The sequence below is a fragment of the Pristiophorus japonicus genome, chromosome 1 (assembly GCF_044704955.1).
Source record: "Pristiophorus japonicus isolate sPriJap1 chromosome 1, sPriJap1.hap1, whole genome shotgun sequence".
In the NCBI taxonomy this organism is placed as follows: Eukaryota; Metazoa; Chordata; class Chondrichthyes; family Pristiophoridae; genus Pristiophorus; species Pristiophorus japonicus.
The window spans coordinates 63,404,368-63,423,458 of NC_091977.1; positions in this window are offsets into that span (position 1 = coordinate 63,404,368).

Below are 19,091 nucleotides of genomic sequence, written 5' to 3' on the forward strand. Positions count from 1 at the left end.
CAGGATGCCCACTGTTCTCTGCATCTTTGGGTTCGCTATCTGTATCTCGTCGCCAGTTGTTGTGTATGGAGAAAGAGTCAGACTGAACACTGTGAGCTCAAAGTAAAGTGTGACCTTAGTCTTTTATTGCAGGTCTCCAGAGTACCTCTCCACCCTGTGAAGCCTCCTTAACTACCTGTGCTCCCAAGGGATTATGGGATCCATTGGGACTCCAGATGATCAGCCCTCTGGTGACAGTACAGGATAAATACAAGTCCACATATACAACACATATGTCTTCCCTTGCGTCGCACCCTTCCTACTCGCGCGAGTCTCAGAGTATGCCTTTTAACCCCCTCCCACCTCTAGATCATCCCTGTCCTCTGTCTCCATCCCTCATGGACCTGCTACAGATGGTTATTTGCAAAGATGTCCTTCCTTCCCGGTTTACAATGACACAGCTCTAACTTGAAGGTGATAAATTAAACATACTCACCCCAACAGCTGGATCATTGTTCCGTTCGGGATGTTCTTGTACCCTGCTCGCAGCGCCAAATTGAAGGAGAAAGATGGGAAGGCTGCTCTTCCCACGAGCGGGCCCTCTGATATAAAGGATCGATGCTTGTCCCAACCCACATAGCAGCCCTCAAAGTTAGTAGACGGAGACCTATGGCAGGGAAAAACGATCTTTAATTATGGACGGATATAGCCCTTACAGCTACAGGGATCAAGGGGTATGGAGAGAAAGCAGTAAAGGATTACTGAGGGAATGATCAGCCATGATCTCATTGAATAGTGGGGCAGGCTCGAAGGGCCGAATGGCCGACTCCTGCACCTATTTTCCATGTTTCTATGTTTCTATGTTTCTATGTCTGGGAACACTTCTCATCACAGCCGCCTGTGAGTGGAGCTGTTCGCCGAATAGCAAAATCGTACATCATTTATACATTTCATAGATCCCTTCGCTCCCCAGTACGACCTCCCTCAATCTCTAATTGGGTTACCTTATCAGTAATATTTTGGATTGACAGACCAGGATCTCAAGGCAACCTTACACCTTAACTGGGATGACCTCATTGGGTTAGAATTTGCTGATCATACATGGCGCCTAAAAATCTGTTTAGAGTCTTTTCACAGAGTCTTATCAGTATCTGTTTAGAGTCTTCCGTGGTATCTTATCTTGTCGGACTGGACATACCTTAATGTTATCTAGTGTCCTAGTACATCAATGTTGAATCAGAGCCCTCTGGGTCCTTGGTACTAGAATATGTTAGAATGTGAGGTCAGCTACAGACCTTCTGCCCCTTTTGCTGAGCCGATGTAGAAGCCGGCACTTTCACCTTATTTTGCTTATACCTCTAATGCCAATTTTCTCTTACACCCCAGACTTAAGTGCCAATAGCCCTTGCACCTTGGCAGTGCTTTGGCTTGGCTCTCTCCCTGTTAACCCCCAAGTCCTTTTGCTACAATGTTGCATAGTGATTACCAGTTTGGATGGTTCGATGATGCAGTGGAGGTTCCAGTGGGTTCTGGGTGTGACCCATGTGTGTGTCCATGATTACATACATCCATTTCCCCTCCCCCCCACTCCCCCACAGCGAGATCATGCAGCTGGCCCGTTACATTAACATACAGGATCAGACACAGTGCAAGTACAAAGAAAGGAAGAAAAAAACATTTTTTTTTACAGTTTGTATCATGACACCTTGGTTCAGTGACTTACATTTATTACGTTTTACGGTCGTGCGCCAGGATTGGTTAGATTGCATTCATGGTTCAGTCACAGTCAGTACTGAGGTAGCAGTACAGGTATGCGAGGACGCTAGTTCCAGAGCAACCGGACAGGGTCTTAGTCATCTGATGGCAGCACTGTGCCCCCTGCTAGCGGGGTGGGCTTGGTTCGTTCACCTTGACAGGACTCAGGGCCTTTGCTGTTGCCTCGTGGTGGGCAGAGCCACAGATGTGTGTGGCCTCCCTGTCCTCCTTTGAGGGCTGCAGAGTCCTCTGGCTGCTCCAGGTCCCGTTTGGGAAACTCGTTGGTTCTGACCTTTCGCTCCCGGACGTGGCCGAGGTAGTGACTGGGTCTGGGGGCTGCACCGTCTCCACCTCGGTGGTGGGCAATGGCAGCCGACTGCACGTATTGGCACCGTTTTTGTTTCCAGGTCCGTGGCAAATAGTGCCATCGGGTGCCTGCAGCATGGGATAGACCTGGGGCAGGGTATCAGGACCAGTGCCTTCACCCTCCTGAGGTCACTGGCCTATAACTTGTGGGGACACCTGGGGCAGGGCATCAGGATCATCGCCTTTACCCTCCCGAATTTTCTCACTTGCTACTTTAGGGGACATTCTATTCCCGACATCTCGCAACAACATTTTGTTCTTTACATTTTTAATCGGTTCGTTACATTGATTGCCATGCATATAATGTCTCTTTAAGTTCAGTTGGTTGCAGGTCTCCTTTAGAAAAAAATAGGTGCAGGAGCAGGCCATTCGGCCCTTCGAGCCTGCACCACCATTCAATGAGTTCATGGCTGAACATGCAACTTCAGTACCCCATTCCTGCTTTCTCGCCATATCCCTTGATCCCCCTAGTAGTAAGGACTACATCTAACTCCTTTTTGAATATATTTAAGAGAACCCTGCTGGCTTTACCCCAGTCAAATCCTTTGTTAGACACCACGTGATGATCCCTCAGCGTTGCACCTCGTGGTATTGCCGCAGCCATCTTTTTTTTCAGCCACCCTGCACCTCGCTGCAGCAGGGACACCATATTGCCTCTATCCTCGAGGTCGACTGCCTTGATCCTTCTCTCCCGTGATTCTGCCACAAAAGCTGAAAGAGTGCCTGTGAATTCGATCTTCCTCCCCAGGAGTCCTGCCACTGGAGCCGCGAAGGTACTTTTAGGTTGTTGCGGTCGGATCATTGTCACACAGTCATGATGGATGGTCTGTGCCTCAGGTGCTGCGCTGGTCTGTTCTCTGGTGCCTGGCCCAAGCGAAGGTGAGGTTTTGCTCTGCCTCTGAGCACAGGGGACATCGATTGCTGGAGTGAAGAGGTTTTCCCATTTCCACTGGATCTTCTCCATTCACCTTCTTCCGAGGAGCATTGGGCCATCACCTGCAACAATCCACAGAGGTAACTTGTGCACCACGCCATTATGGATTACACTTACATCCGCACTACCAAGGACTGGGATCAGCTCCTTGGTGTAGGTGCGCAACTTTTCCTGTACTGGAACCAGCTCGGGTCATCTTTCATTCCATAGCCTCTAAAAGGCATCCTGGCTCATCACTGACTGGCTCGCTCCCGTGTCCACTTCCAAGAAGACTGGAATGCTGTTTATCTCGACTTCCATTTTCACTGGAGGACAATCGGTGGTGCAGGTATACACTCCATACACTTCTTCTTGGGGCTGAGCTGCCTCTCTGGCCAAATCATCATACTCCCCGCTGGATTCAAAGTCTTCTACCAACTCCTCTGCTAGATGGTGAATCGTGTTTCTTTTACACATTCGCTGGAGGTGGCCCTTCATGTTACAGGCTTTGCATACGTACTCAGCAAACTGACACTGGTGAGCCCTATGGTTTCCTCCGTAACGTCAGCATGGTGCTACTCAATTAGCACCCCTCGGCGGACTCTGAGTTCTGGAACCTTGAGATCTGTGCTCTCTGCCCTGGCAGAGCCATGTTCTACAGTCTTGCCTGTGAAAGGCACCATTCTGTGTACAGTACTTGCTGGGTTTGAGTCCACAGGATGAATAATTTGCTTGGTGCTGCACGTCGAGATCATGAACGCCTGATTGATGCTGATGGCCTTCTGCAGGTTAACTGTGGTGTCGGCAGATAAAAGCTTGTGAAGGAGGCCCTTGTGACCAATTCCTCTAATGAAGATGTCTCGCAATGCTTTGTTGAGGTGCGTGCCAAAATCACATGGTGCCGCAAGTCTCCTGAGGTCGGCAGCATATTTTGCAATCTCCTGGCCCTCAGGTCTGCGGTGAGTGTAGAATCTGTGCCTGGCCATGAGGATGCTCTGTTTTGGTTTTAGTTGGTTGCGAATTAGTTCAGTCAGCTCATTGTATGTATTATCCTTGGCCTTCGTGGGTGCCAGCAAGTCCCTGACGGGGCGGTAGACCTCGGGCCCACAACTGGTCAGCAGTATAGCCTTGAGTTTCTCTGCCGATGCGTCCGTCTCCCCTGCCAGGTCGTTTACCACGAAATATAGCTCGAGCCTTTCCGTGAAGGCATCCCAATCATCACCCTCTGCGAAGTCTCTAAGTGTGCCAAAGGTAGCCATAATCGCGAGAAAGTCCGTATTCTCATCACCAGTTATTATGTCCATAATGTACATGAATGACTTCACGAGGCAATGTGTTGTGCTCAAACTGTAGTGACCTTGGTCCTTTATTTTTAACTCCAGAGTGAGGCAGCCGCATGGTGGCTCCCCTTTTATACAGCCCCTGCCACCAGAGCAGGAAATCCCGGTCTCCACCAGTTGCACCCTCTAGTGATGCCAGCATAGTATATACACAGTGTAAACCATATTGATAGTACATCAGATAAACAAGTCTCCATCTTATGCAACTATACAGTGACTACACAGAGAGTATATCTATAGTCTGCATATATAACAACCAGAATGTGACAGGAAGAGACAGAATGTATAAAAATAATTGTATCAGAAAGTGGGGTCAAAGCAGGGAAAAATGGTAAAAAGACAAAATTAAAAGCTCCTTATCTGAATGCATGCAGCATTTGTAACAAGATAGATGAGTTGACGGCACGAATAGAAAAAATGGTTCTGAGTCCTGGCGAATTGACTAACTAGGGCTGTAGTTAGTGCTTAAAACTAAATAGTGGAGGGAGGGATCCGATGGGCGGAAATGTAAAAAGAGAAAGGAGAAGGCAAAAGTGCAGGGTAGCAAAAGGGGTAATGATGACTAAAGTGTGAAAGGAAGGGACAGAGGGTATACACATAAGACAAAATTAAAAGCTCTATATCTGAACGCATGCAGTATTCATAACGAGATAGATGAATTGACGGCTCAAGTAGAAATAAATGGGTATGATCTGATTGTCAGTACAGAGACATGTTGCAAGGTGACCAAGGATGGGAACTGAATTTTCAGGGGTATTTGCCATTTTGTAAAGATAAGCAGAAAGGAAAAGGAAGTGGGGTAGTTCTGTTAATATTCCTTTTTATACTTTCATAATCTATCTTCCCTCTCTTTATTATTTTTTTAGTTGCTCTTTGCTGGTTTTTAAAAGTTTGCCAATCCTCTGGTCTCCCACTAATCTTGGCCAATTTGTATGACATTGTTTTCAATTTGATACCATCCTTTATATCCTTAGTTAGCCACAGATGGTTATCCATTCTCTTAAAGTCTTTCCTTCGAATTGAAATATATATTTGTTGAGAGTTATGAAGTATCTCCTTAAATGTCCGCCACTGCTCATCAACCGTACCACACTTTAATCTAATGACAGGGTGATTACACTCGATCAGCTCCGCTGGGCAGGCCACGTAGTCCGCATGCCAGACACGAGACTCCAAAAGCAAGCGCTCTATTCGGAACTCCTTCATGGCAAATGAGCCAAAGGTGGGCAGCGGAAACGCTACAAGGACACCCTTACAGCTTCCCTGATAAAGTGCGACATCCCCACTGACACCTGGGAGTCCCTGGCCCAAGACCGCACTAAGTGGAGGAAGTGCATCCAATAGAGCGCTGAGCACCTCGAGTCTCGTCGTCGAGAGCATGCAGAAATCAAGCGCAGGCAGCGGAAAGAGCATGCGGCAAACCTGTCCCACCCACCCCTTCCCTCAACAACTATCTGTCCCACCCATGACAGAGTCTCTGGCTCTCATATTGGACTGTTCAGCCACCAAAGAACTCACTTCAAGAGTGGAAGCAAGTCTTCCTCGATTCCGAGGGACTGCCTATGATGATGATGATTATATTTAATCATGGATTGAGCATTATGTTTAACTGTGGCTCAGTGGGTAGCATACTTGCCTCTGAGTCAACAGGTTGTGGATTCAAGTCCCACCCCAGAGACTTAAGCACATAAACCGAGGCTAACACTCCACTACAGTGCTGAGTGAGTGCTGCATTGTCAGAGAACTTTAAAAATAGGAGCAGGAGTAGACCATTGAGCCTGCTCCACATTCAATGGCTGATCTGATTATGGACTCAGCTCCACTTCCCTGCCCGCTCCCGATAACCCTTTACTCCCTTATCGCTCAAAAATCTGTCTATCTCTGCCTTAAACATATTCAATGACCCAGCCTCCAGAGCTCTCTGGGGCAGAGAATTCCACAGATTTACAACCCTCTGAGAGAAGAAATTCCTCCTCATCTCAGTTTTAAATGGGTGACCCCTTATTCTGAGACTCTGGGCTTGTCTTTCCACTTTTGTGCAAATCGGCCAAAAATGGGCATTATTTCCAGGGTGGGTGGTAAAAATGGGTTTTGAGATCGCTGGATTATCGCCCATTTTCAAAACCCTAACTTTCCATTTTTTAAAATGGGCGTTACCGCGAGCGATCTGAAATGGGCGTTAGCGTTAAATTTTTTTGACCTTCTGCCATAAAGTTTCGCCGACCATAGTAACGGCATGGCAATGCTCATTTCCCGCGTTTTAGAAGGTCAGGGGTCATCATTACATGCGCATAAGAGGAGACAGAGAGAGAGGGAGGAGAGAGGGACCGAACGCATGTGTGGGTGTGGTGTGTGCTTCTTTGGCTGATGTGCGAGGCACAAGGGAGATTCACCAGCTGCAAAAAGCCTACTAAGCACAAAGAAGGTAGTTGGCATCGAGTTTTTATGGAAAAAATAATATTTAACATGGAAGGGATGGAGGAGGCGACCCAGCACGCTGTGGAAACTGAGGATGCTGGCGAAAGCAGTGAGCTGGGAGAGGAACAATTGGGAGGACGCAAAAGGGCAAGGAGGTTCTCGGACGAGGCAAATGCTTCCCTCCTGCAGGAGGTCGAGTCACACTGGGGTCAATTGACCCAGGGAGGGCATGGGAAGCCCACCCCAAAGGCCTACCAGAAGATATGGGCCAAGATAGCCGAGATGGTCTCGTCGGTGACCAATGGGCTGCATGAGGGCAACCAATGCCGCAAGTGATGGAACAACCTTATCGGATCTGCCAGAGTATGTATTACATTTATTTACATGTACTTATGTATTTATACTATTGGAATTGTAAGTGTAATGAGTGATTAACATGTCTTACACTTATACTGGGAAGGTTGTACTCAAAGCCTGCGGTCACAGTGTACGTCTTTAGGTAAAGAATGATCATTTTCATTATAATCATGATTACATCTGCCAGTTATATGTTGTATCAGTCTCTGTGACACTACCGAGCAATGATATCACGCAATGATCTCATGACATGTCGTCCTATTGTTATCTTTTAGAGAAGAAACTTTCGAGGAATAGGGCTGAGCAGAGGCGAACGGGTGGGGGCCACCAGTCATCATCGACCTCACCGACATCGAGGAGCGGGTGCTGGCACTAGTGGGGACCCACCTCCGGTCGGCCATGCAAGCAGCATGCCACGTGAGTAAAGTATACACCATTACGTGATGTAAAGTCAAGAGATGCCACATCCACTCATAATCCACCAATATTATATGATAGATGAATCATAAAATTCTTCTCTAAATAATGATGTCCTCATGAGAATCATTGCAATTCAGAATTTGGTGATGGTCATGAAATGTGAGGTCTGTGATGATCTTGATAGCGGTGTTGCTGTTGTCGTGTATATGCTGTGTGTAACGCTGGACTCACCTTGTGACCCTAGCACCCTCTTCTCTTCTAATAACCTCATTTATGTTTTGCAGCTCAGCCAGCAGCGCGACCCCAGGCAAGAACACCGAGCCCAGAAGGTGAGGGCATGGGGACGGATTCACCGGACTCTCCTCCATTTGGTGCTACGGAGCACCGATTTTCGCCCGTGCATCTACTGGATCCCTTCTCAATGGATGACAGTGCCGACTTAGAGGAGCCTGCATCCCCAACCTCCAGAATTCATTCAACACCGATGACATCTAGTGCTCCTGTGGCCATTCCCACCTCCACCGTGGAGGTACCGAGCCCAAGCACCTTGCCACAGGGCACGCCAGGTGTCTCCAGGACAGCGCCGACCAAGTGGATGTTGGTTCGATGTGGCAGGTCTACTCCACGAGTGGCAGATCTGAGCAGGGACATGGTACATTTGTCCAGGAGGAGTGTTGCCATAGGTCAACAGATCCAGCAGACAATGGGGGGCATATCCCTCCAGCTGGCCAGCAATCATGAAACGTTTAAAATTCTGACGGGTTTAGACAGGTTAGATGCAGGAAGAATGTTCCCAATGTTGGAAGTCCAGAACCAGGGGTCACAGTCTAAGGATAAGGGGTAAGCCATTTAGGACCGAGATGAGGAGAAACATCTTCACCCAGAGAGTGGTGAACCTGTGGAATTCTCTACCACAGAAAGTTGTTGAGGCCAATTCACTAAATATATTCAAAAAGGAGTTAGATGAAGTCCTTACTACTGGGGGGGATCAAGGGGTATGGTGAGAAAGCAGGAATGGGGTACTGAAGTTGCATGTTCAGCCATGAACTCATTGAATGGCGGTGTAGGCTCGAAGGGCCGAATGGCCTACTCCTGCACCTATTTTCTATGTTTCTATGTTTCTATGTCCACCACCATGACCGAGTACGTGCCGCAGATGGCGGAGGCCCTGGAGCTGATAGTCAGGAACACTGGTGGCAGAGGCCCCCCAGTGGTCCTGGAGCACAGCACTGGACCCCAAGGTGCCGCACCCCATTGCCAACGACACATGAGAGCCAGGAGGAAGATCTTGCTTCTGGCTCAGAGCACGTTTCTACCTCGGGACCATCCTCTCCCGTATCTGTCCAAGCAGCAGTTCTGCCATCCTCCCCCCCAATGAAGCAGCACCTGAGGAGCTCCTCAGCCAGGCGGCCTGGAGTAAGGAGGGGAAGGGGAAGGGGTAGAGGTGGGGGTGGGGGAGAAGCGGGGGCGGGGGGTTGGGCAGGAAAGTGAGACAGGTGCTGTCTTGGGCATATTTTTATGTTGTTGATGCTATTTTGGTGGGAGGGTCGAGGGAAGGGGCGAGGGGGCTACCTTGCTGGTTCGCATTTGTGTTCTGTGTTGCTGGAAATGGTGACCAATCGAATGATGTAAATGTGATAAATTTGTTGTGGGGTGGGCAGGGTGGGATGGGTTGTTTTTTACAGTTATAATTATGATTTCAGACCAATGGTCGGGTTAAATGTTTTTTATTTAATATAACCTTGTTGCGCATTGTCTCAGATAGCTGCACCTTTACACACTGGTGATTCCTTAACATGAAAGGGTATAATTACACTTAACTTGAATCAATTTAACCTTTGACTGTCACCAAGATGATGTACACCATTGATGTATGATCTGCACACCCAGCAGTATTGCAGCTTTATAAATAACAACAACGTTCTTTCAAGCAAAGCGCTCATTTATGAGCTTCTGACATAAGAGTTTTGCAGCTATGTAGCCACCACGGGCCCTTTCCTGCGGTCTAGAAGGGGGCGGGGGCATGGTTTCAGTGTCAGTCTGATTGTCTGGCCCAAGGTCAGCGTCCACCTCCTCGTTCTCCTCTTCCTCTCTCTCCTGAGGTGGACCAGCAGTCCCTTCTGGCAATTCTTGTCCCCTGCTGATAGCCAAGTTGTGCAGCATGGAGCACACCACCACGAATTGAGCTACCTGCTCAGGGTGGTATTGGAGCTTACCTCCTGAGTGGTCCATGCATCTAAAGTGCTGCTTAAGCACGCCAATGGTTTTCTCGACGATATTACGTGTGGCTCTGTGGCTCTCGTTGTATCGCTTCTCGGCTTCGGTGTGGGTGTCATGCAGGGGGATCATCAGCCAGGTGGCAAGGCCATATCCTTTGTCACCAAACACCCAGCATTGACCTTGTGGCTGACTGGTAAATATGTCAGATACAGTGCTCTCACACAGGATGTGAGCATCATGGATGCTGCCTGGAAATTTGGCATTCACTGCCATAATTATTTGCTGTTGGTTGACAATGAGTTGCATTCAGGGAATGGAATCCTTGCGGTTCCGAAAAACCTCTGCATCCTGAAAAGGTGTCTGCATCACGATGTGCGCACAGTCTATTGCTCCCTGCTCCTTGGGGAAGTTAGCAATTCGGTAGAATCCTAAAGCCCTCTCAGTCTGAGCCTCCCTGGTCATGGGGAAGCTGATAAAGCTCATTCTGCATGCGTAAAGGGCTTCAGTGACCTGTCTAATGCAGCAATGTGTGGCATGCTGAGATATAGCGTAAATGTCGCCCGCAGAGGTCTGAAAGGAACCCGATGCATAGAACGAAAGTGCCGCGGTGATCTTGACCTTGACCTCGAAGGACAGTGCGGTCCTGATGGTACTGGCAGGCTGCACATCTCCCTCGATGAACTGGCATATCTCACTGATAACCTCCTTGTGGAAGCGCAGTCTCCTAATGCAGGTGTTATCGCACAAGTTGAGGTAAGACCGCTTCTCCCTGTAAGTACGGGGGGGTGTAAGGTCTGGTCCTCCTCATCAGTCTGGCATGTCTTAGATTGGGCACATAATGCTGTTGAATATATCTTCTGCCATCTCTAGTCTGCAGCATGTGCGTACTCATCAAGACAGGCTGAGAAATGACAGGCCCCATTCCAACAACTATCAGTATTACACAGATTGTTCACAAACAATAAATGTCCCCACTAAAACATCTAAAGTAAATTCCAATCGTCCACAGTATGATAAGATGTTTATTCAGATGTTCACATCACCTTAAAAGACCTCAAGAGTAAATGCAAACTCCCCCGTAGTTAAAGCAGAGCAGCCTTTTAAATGAAACGACCAGCGATTTACAAAATGGCGTCCATACCACTGTGAGTAGTTCAGGTGAGAGCAACCTTTTCACAGCGGTTTTTTCGGCGAGTAATATTGTCGGCGAGATGTGTACGAGATGCCGAAAGTAACAGCTGGGCGATTTTCTGGGCATTAGTTTTGGCAAATGTGATCTTTACGACAAAAACCAGTGGCCGGGCGGTATTATTAAATCTCGGCCTTAATTACCTGCCGAACGTAACGCTGGGCAATATTATGGCCGTTGGTTTTGCCCATTCTGACCTTTCCACCCAAAAAAAGTGGGCGGGCGGTATTATTTTTTATTGCCGTTACGTACATGCCGAAAGTGACCCTCTCCGAGGAATGAGTGTTAGTTTCCATTTTGTGGCTAAATGGGCGATATATGGACATTATACCTCATTTCAGCGTTAAAATAGACGGTAAGTGGGCGGTATGCATTCAAAAATAATGGAAAATCTAGCCCATAGTCCCCTAATTTAGTTTCCCCTATGAATGGAAATATCCTCTCTGCATTCATCTTGTCGAGCCCCCTCATTATCTTATATGTTTTGATAAGATCACCTCTCATTCTTCTACAGCCCAATGTGTATAGGCCCAACCTACTCAACCTATCTTCGTAAGTCAACCCCCTCATCTCCGGAATCAACCTAGTGAACCTTCTCTGAACAGCCTCCAATGCAAGTATATCCTTCCTTAAATACGGAGACTAAAACTGTACGCAGTACTCTAGGTGTGGCCTTACCAATACCCTGTACAATTGTAGCAGGGCTTCTCTGCTTTTATACTCTGTCCCCCTTGCAATAAAGGCCAACAATTCCATTTCCCTTCCTGATTTATTGCTATACCTGCATACTAGCCTTTTGTGTTTCATGCACAAGGACTCCCAGGTCTCTCTGTACTGCAGAACTTTGCAATTTTTCTCCATTTAAATTATAATTTGCTTTTCTATTTTTCATGCCATAGTGGATAACCTCACATTTTCCCACATTATACTCCATCTGCCAAATTTTTCCCCCCTCACTTAACCTGTCTCTATCCCTTTGCAGATTTTTTGTGTCCTCCTCACAATTTGCTTTTCCACCCATCTTTGTATCATCAGCAAACTTGGCTACATTACACTCGGTCCCTTCATTCAAGTCATGAATATAGATCTCTGCGGCACCCCACTAGACACTGCTTGCAAACTGGAAAATGAACCATTTATCCCGACTCTCTGTTTTCTGTTAATTAGCCAATCCTCTATCCATGCTAATATTTTACCCCCAACCCCGTGAACTTTTATCTTGTGCAGTAACCTTTTATGTGGCACCTTATCGAATGCCTTCTGTAAATCTAAATATACTACATCCACTGGTTCCCCCTTATTGACCCTGCTCGTTACATCCTCAAAGAACTCCTGCAAATTTGTCAAACATGATTTCCCTTTCATAAAACCTGACTCTGCTTAATTGAATCATGCTTTTCCAAGTGTTCTGCTACTGCTTCCTTAATAATAGACTCCAGCATTTTCCCAATGACAGATGTTAGGCTAACTGGTCTATAGTTTCCTGCTTTTTGTCTGCCTCCTTTTTTAAATAGGGGCGATACATTTGCAGTTTCCAATCTGCTGGGACCGCCCAGAATCCAGAGAATTTTGGTAGATTACAAACAACGCATCCACTATCTCTGCAGCCACTACTTTTAAGATCATAGAATGTAAACCATCAGGTCCAGGGGACTTGTCTGGCTCCTGCCAGCGTTGCAAAGAGGTCATCGGCCTTTGGTAGTGGGTATTGGTCCTGTAGGGAGAAACTATTAATAGTTACTTTGTAATCGCCACAGATTCTGACGGTGCCGTCTCCCTTGAGGACTGGGACGATAGGACTGGCCCACTCGTTGAACTCAATCAGGGAAATAATGCCCTCTCTTTGCAGCTGGTCTAGCACGACCTCTACCCTTTCTCTCATCATGTACGGTACTGTTCTTGCCTTGTGATGGATGGGTCGCGCCCCCGGAATTAGGTGGATCTGCAATTTTGTTCCTTGGAATTTCCTGATGCCTGGTTTGAACAGCGAAGGAAATGTGTTTAATACCTGGGCACACGAAGTATCGTCAGCGGGCGATAGCGCTTGGATGTCGTCCCAGTTCCAGTGTATCTTTCCCGGCCAGCTCCTGCCAAGCAGCGAAGGACCATCGCCCGGTACCACCCAGAGTGGTAGTTTGTGCACTGCTCCATCATAGGAGACCTTTACGGTAGCACAGGAATCAGTTCTTTAGTGTAAGTTCTTAGTTTTGTGCAAACTGGAGATAAGACTGGCCTTGAGGCATGGTTGCACCACAACCTTTTGAAAGTCTTTTTGCCCATGATAGACTGGCTCACGCATACCTGCAGCTACACGTCCGCAGATGTCTCAGAGTCCACCATAAATGGTGATGAATACAAGGCCATTAACATCTTGTTGGCACTGTGGGAGTGATCATCATTTTCATTCATGCTGATTCAAAGAGTACGTTTGCAATGGGACACCTCCAACGAGTGTGCAGGTGAGCTGCAAGGCCTGTTAAACCTGCAAACCACCATGTTTGCAGAGGAGGACAGATCCACGGAGGATCACGACGAACCAGAGCCTCAGATAGAGAAGGCAGAGGTACATGGGGTGCACACATTCACCACGAATTGTCCCTCGATAATGCTGAATGTTGAACTAAATAGACTCCCGGTGTCAATGGAGCTGGACACGGGCGTGAGCCAGTCCATCATGGGCAAAAAGACTTTCGAAAGGTTGTGGTGCAACATGGCCTCAAGGCCAGTCTTAACTCCAGTTCACACGAGACTGAGAACTTACACTAAAGAACTGATTCCTGTAATCAACAGTGCTACTGTAAAGGTCTCCTACGATGGAGTGGTGCACAAGCTACCACTCTGGGTGGTACCGGGCGATGGTCCCACGTTGCTTGGCAGGAGCTGACTGGGAAAGATACGCTGGAACTGGGACGATGTCCGAGTGCTATTGCCCACTGACGACACTTCGTGTGCCCAGGTCTTAAACAGGTTTCCTTCGCTGTTCGAACCAGGCATCGGGAAATTCCAGGGAGCAAAAGTGCAGATCCACCCAATTCCAGGGGCGCAACCCATCCATCACAAGGTGAGAGCAGTACCGTACATGATGAGAGAAAGGGTAGAGATCAAGCTAGACCGGCTGCAACGAGGGGGCATCATTTCACCGATTGAGTTCAGCGAGTGGGCCAGTCCTATTGTCCAGTCCTCAAGGGAGATGGCACAGTCAGAATCTGTGACGATTATACAGTAACTATCAATCCCTGCAGGACCAATACCCACTACCAAAAGCCGACGAGATCTTTGCAACGCTGGCGGGAGGAAAGACGTTCACGAAGCTGGATCTGTCTTCAGCCTACATGACGCAGGAACTGGAGGAATCATCGAAGGCCCTCACCTGCATCAACACGCACAAACGTCTTTTTGTTTACAACAGATGCCCGTTTGGAATCCGATCAGCAGCGGCGATATTCCAGAGAAACATGGAAAGTTTACTGAAGTCAGTCCCGCACACGGTGGTCTTCCAGGATGACATCTTGGTCACAGGTCGGAACACAGTCGAGCACCTGTAGAACCTGGAGGGGGTTCTTAGTCGACTCAACTGCGTGGGGCTCAGGTTAAAATGCTCGAAGTGCGTTTTCCTGGCGCTTGAAGTGAGGTTCCTGGGAAGGAGGATTGCGGCAGACGACATCAGGCCCATCAACGCGAAGACGGAGGCAATCGAGAACGCGCTGAGGCCACAGAACGTGATGAAGCTGCGGTCGTTTCTTTTGAACGACTTTGGTAACTTCTTACCAGGTCTCAGCACCCTGCTAGAACCACTACATGTCTTACTACGAAAAGGGGCGAATGGGTTTGGGGCAAAAGCCAAGAAAATACCTTTGTAAAAGCGAGAAAATTGTTATGCTCAAACAAATTGCTTGTGATGTATGCTCCATGTAAGCGTTTGGTACTAGCATGTGATGCATCGCCATATCACGTCGGCTGTGTATTGCAACAAGCTAATGATTTCGAGAAACTGCAACCGGTTGCTTATGCATCCAGGAGTCTGTCTAAGGCTGAGAGAGCCTCCAGCATGATTGAAAAAGAAGTGTTAGCTTGTGTCTATGGGGTAAAGAAAATGCATCAAAAACTGTTTGGCTAAAATTTGAATTGGAAACTGACCATAAGCCACTTATATCCCTGTTTTCCGAGAGAAAAGGGATAAATACCAATGCATCAGCCCGCATCCAGAGCTGGGCGCTCATGCTGTCCGCATACAACTACACCATCTGCTACAGGCCAGGCACAGAAAACTGCGCCAATGCTCTCAGTAGGCTGCCATTGCCCACCACGGGGATGGAAATGGCGCAGCCCGCAGATCTAGCCATGGTTATGGAAGCATTTGAGAGTGAGCAATCACCCGTCACTGCCCGGCAGATCAAAACCTGGACAAGCCAGGACCCCTTACTATCTCTAGTTAAAAGCTATATGCTTCACGGGAGCTGGTCCAGTGTCCCAGTGGAAATGCAGGAAAAGATAAAGCTGTTCCAGCGGCGCAAAGATGAAATGTCTATACAGGCAGACTGCCTTCTGTGGGGCAATCGAGTAGTGGTCCCCAAGAAGGGCAGAGACACCTTCATCAATGACCTCCACAGTACCCACCCAGGCATCGTAATGATGAAAGTAATAGCCAGATCCCACGTGTGGTGGCCCGGTATCGATGCGGACTTAGAGTCCTGCGTTCACAGATGTAATACATGCTCACAGCTAAGCAACGTGCCCAGGGAGACACCGCTAAGTTTATGGTCTTGGCCCTCCAAACCGTGGTCTCGGGTACACGTTGACTATGCAGTCCCGTTCTTGCGTAAAATGTTGCTTCGGGTTGTAGATGCGTGCTCCAAGTTGATTGAATGTGAGATAATGTCGGCTAGCACGTCCGTTGCCACCACTGAAAGCCTGCGGGCCATATTTGCCATACACGGCTTACCCAATGTGAGCGACAACGGGCCATGTTTTACCAGTGCTGAGTTCAAAGAATTCATGATCCGTAACGGGATCAAACATGTCACATCTGCCCCATTTAAACTAGCGTCCAATGGTCAGGCAGAGAAAGCAGTGCAAACCATCAAGCAAGGCTTGAAGAGGGTAACTGAAGGCTCACTGCAGACTCGCCTATCCTGAGTCCTGCTTAGCTACCACTTGAGACCACACTCACTCATTAGGATCCCACCTGCTGAACTGTTCATGAAAAGAGCACTTAAGAGAAGTCTCTCGTTAGTTCACCCTGGTCTACATGAACAGGTAGAGAGCAGACGGCTGCAACAAAGTGCATACCATGATAGCGCAAATGTGTCACGTGAGATTGAAGTCAATGATCCTGTATTTGTAATAAATTATGGACAAGGTCCCAAGTGGCTTCCCGGCACTGTCATGGCCAAAGAGGGGAGCAGGGTGTTTCGGGTCAAACTTTCACCAGAAACACTTGGACCAAATCAAACTCAGATTTACGGACTACCCTGAGCAACCTACCCTGGACCCTATCTTTTTTGATCCACCAACACACACACCAGTGGCAACCAACACCACGGTTGACCACGAAGCAGAACCCATCATCCACAGCAGCCCTGCAGGACCCAACACACCAGTAGCCCAGCAAAGCCAGCTGCACAGCAGCCCAGCGAGGGCCCAACAAATGATTCAACAACACCAGTTTTCACACCGAGACGATCACCCAGGGCAAGAAGGGCCCCAGATCGACTCACATTGTAAATAGTTACACTATTGACTTTGGGGAGAATGTTGTTATATATGTGGACTTATATTTACTCTGTACAGCCACCAGAGGGCTCATTCCCTGGAGTCCCATGGATCCCATAATCCCTTGGGAGCACAGGTATTTAAGAAGGCTTCACAGGTTGGAGAGGTACTTTGGAGACCTGCAATAAAAGACTATGGTCACATTTTACTTTGAGCTCACAGTGTTCAGTCTGACTCTTTCTCCATGCACAACAGCCACTGTAGTGGTTTGGGCAAGCCAGGTGGTGGGAAGTATTGCCAGGCGGGGAGGCTTCAGTAAGGGGCAAGGTGCTGCCAGATGCAAGCCATGATTCAGTCAATTACATGCAATGTAATTTTAAATCCCAAGAAGTGAAGTGGAAGGAACTTGGAGTGCGAGGGGAAAGATCCAGTTGTCGTGGCCCACGTAGGTACCAATGACATAGGCAGGACAAAGGAAAAGGTTCTGCTGAGGGAGTATGAGTAGCTAGGGGCTAAATTAAAAAACTGAACCACAAAGGTAATAAGCTCTGGATTACTACCTGAGCCACGAGCAACTTTGTGCATCGGGTAAATAAGATCAGAGAGATGAACGCTTGGCTCAAAGTTTGGTGTGGGAGAAATGGGTTTCAATTCATGGGGAATTGGCACCAGTAACGGGATAAGAGGGAGCTGTTCCATCGGGGTGGGCTTCAAATGAACCAGGCTAGGACCAGTGCCCTGGCGAATTGAATAACAAAGAAACATAGAAAATAGGTGCAGGAGCAGGTCATTCGGACCTTCGAGCCTGCACCACCATTCAATATGATCATGGCTGATCATGCAACTTCAGTACCCCACTCCTGCCTTCTCTCCATACCCCCTGATTCCTTTAGCTGTAAGGGCCACATCTAACTCCCTTTTGAATATATCCAACGAACTGGACTCAACAACATTCTGTGGTAGAGAATTCCATGGATTCAAAATTCTCTGAGTGAGAAAGTTTCTCCTCATCTCGGTCCTACATGGCTTACCCTTATCCTTAGACTGTGACCCCTGGTTCTGGACTTCCCCAACATCGGGAACATTCTTCCCTGTCCAATTCCGTCAGAATTTTATATGTTTCAATGAGATCCCCTCTCATCCTTCTAAATTCCAGTGAATGTAAGCCTACTCGATCCAATCTTTCTTCATATGTCAGTCCTGCCATCCTGGGAATCAGTCTGGTGAACCTTTGCTGCACTCCCTAAATAGCAAGAATGTCCTTCCTCAGATTAGGAAACCAAAACTGCACACAATATTCAGGGTGTGGTCTCACCAAGGTCCTGTACAACTGCAGTAAGACCTCCCTGCTCCTATACTCAAATCCTCTCGCTATGAAGGCCAACATGCTATTTGCTTTCTTTACTGCTCGCTGTACCTGCATGCCAATCTTCAATGACTGATGTACCATGATAACTAGGTCTCGGTCCACCTCCCCTTTTCCTAATCTGTCACCATTCGGATAATAATCTGCCTTCCTGTTTTTGCCACCAATGTGGATAACCTCACATTTATCTACATTATACTGCATCTGCCATGCATTTGCCCACTCACCTAACCTGTCCAAGTCACCCAGCTAGGCTATAGATAGGGCTTTAAACTAAATAGTGGATGGGGCGGCGGGGCGGGGGGGGGGGGTGCAGGGGGTTATGGTGAGCAGAAATTTACTAAGAGAAAGGAGAAGGCAAAAGTGCAGGGCAGCAATAGGGGTAATGATAACCAGAGTGTGACAGGAAGGGACAGAGCTTATACACATAAGACAAAATTAAAAACTCAATATCTGAACGCACGCAGCATTCGTAACAAGATAGATGAGTTGACAGCACAAGTAGAAATAAATGGGTATGATCTGATTGCCAGGACAGAAACGTGGTTGCAAGGTGACCAAGGATGGGAACTGAATATTCAGACATATTTGCCATTTCCTAAGGGTAGGGAGAAAGGAAAAAGAGATAGGCTAGCTCTGTAAATAAGGGATGAGATCAGTGCAGTAGTGAGAAATGATATTGGCTCAGAAGATCAAGATGTAGAATCAGTTTGGATGGATAAGATATAATAAGGAAAATAAGTCACTGATGGGAGTACTCTATAGGCCCCCTAACAGTAGCTACACTGCAGGACAGAGTATAAATCAAGAAATAATGGAGGCTTGTAAGAAATGTATGGTAATAATCCGGGTGATTTTAATCTTCATATTGATTGGACAAAACAAATTGGCAAAGATAGCGTGGAGAAAGAGTTCACAGAATGTATGCAGGATGGTTTCTTGGAACAATACGTTGTGGAACCAACCAGAGAGCAAACTATTTTAGATCTGGTAATGTGTAATGAGTCTGGATTAATTAATGATCTCGTAGTGAAGGATCCTCTTGGGAACAGTGAT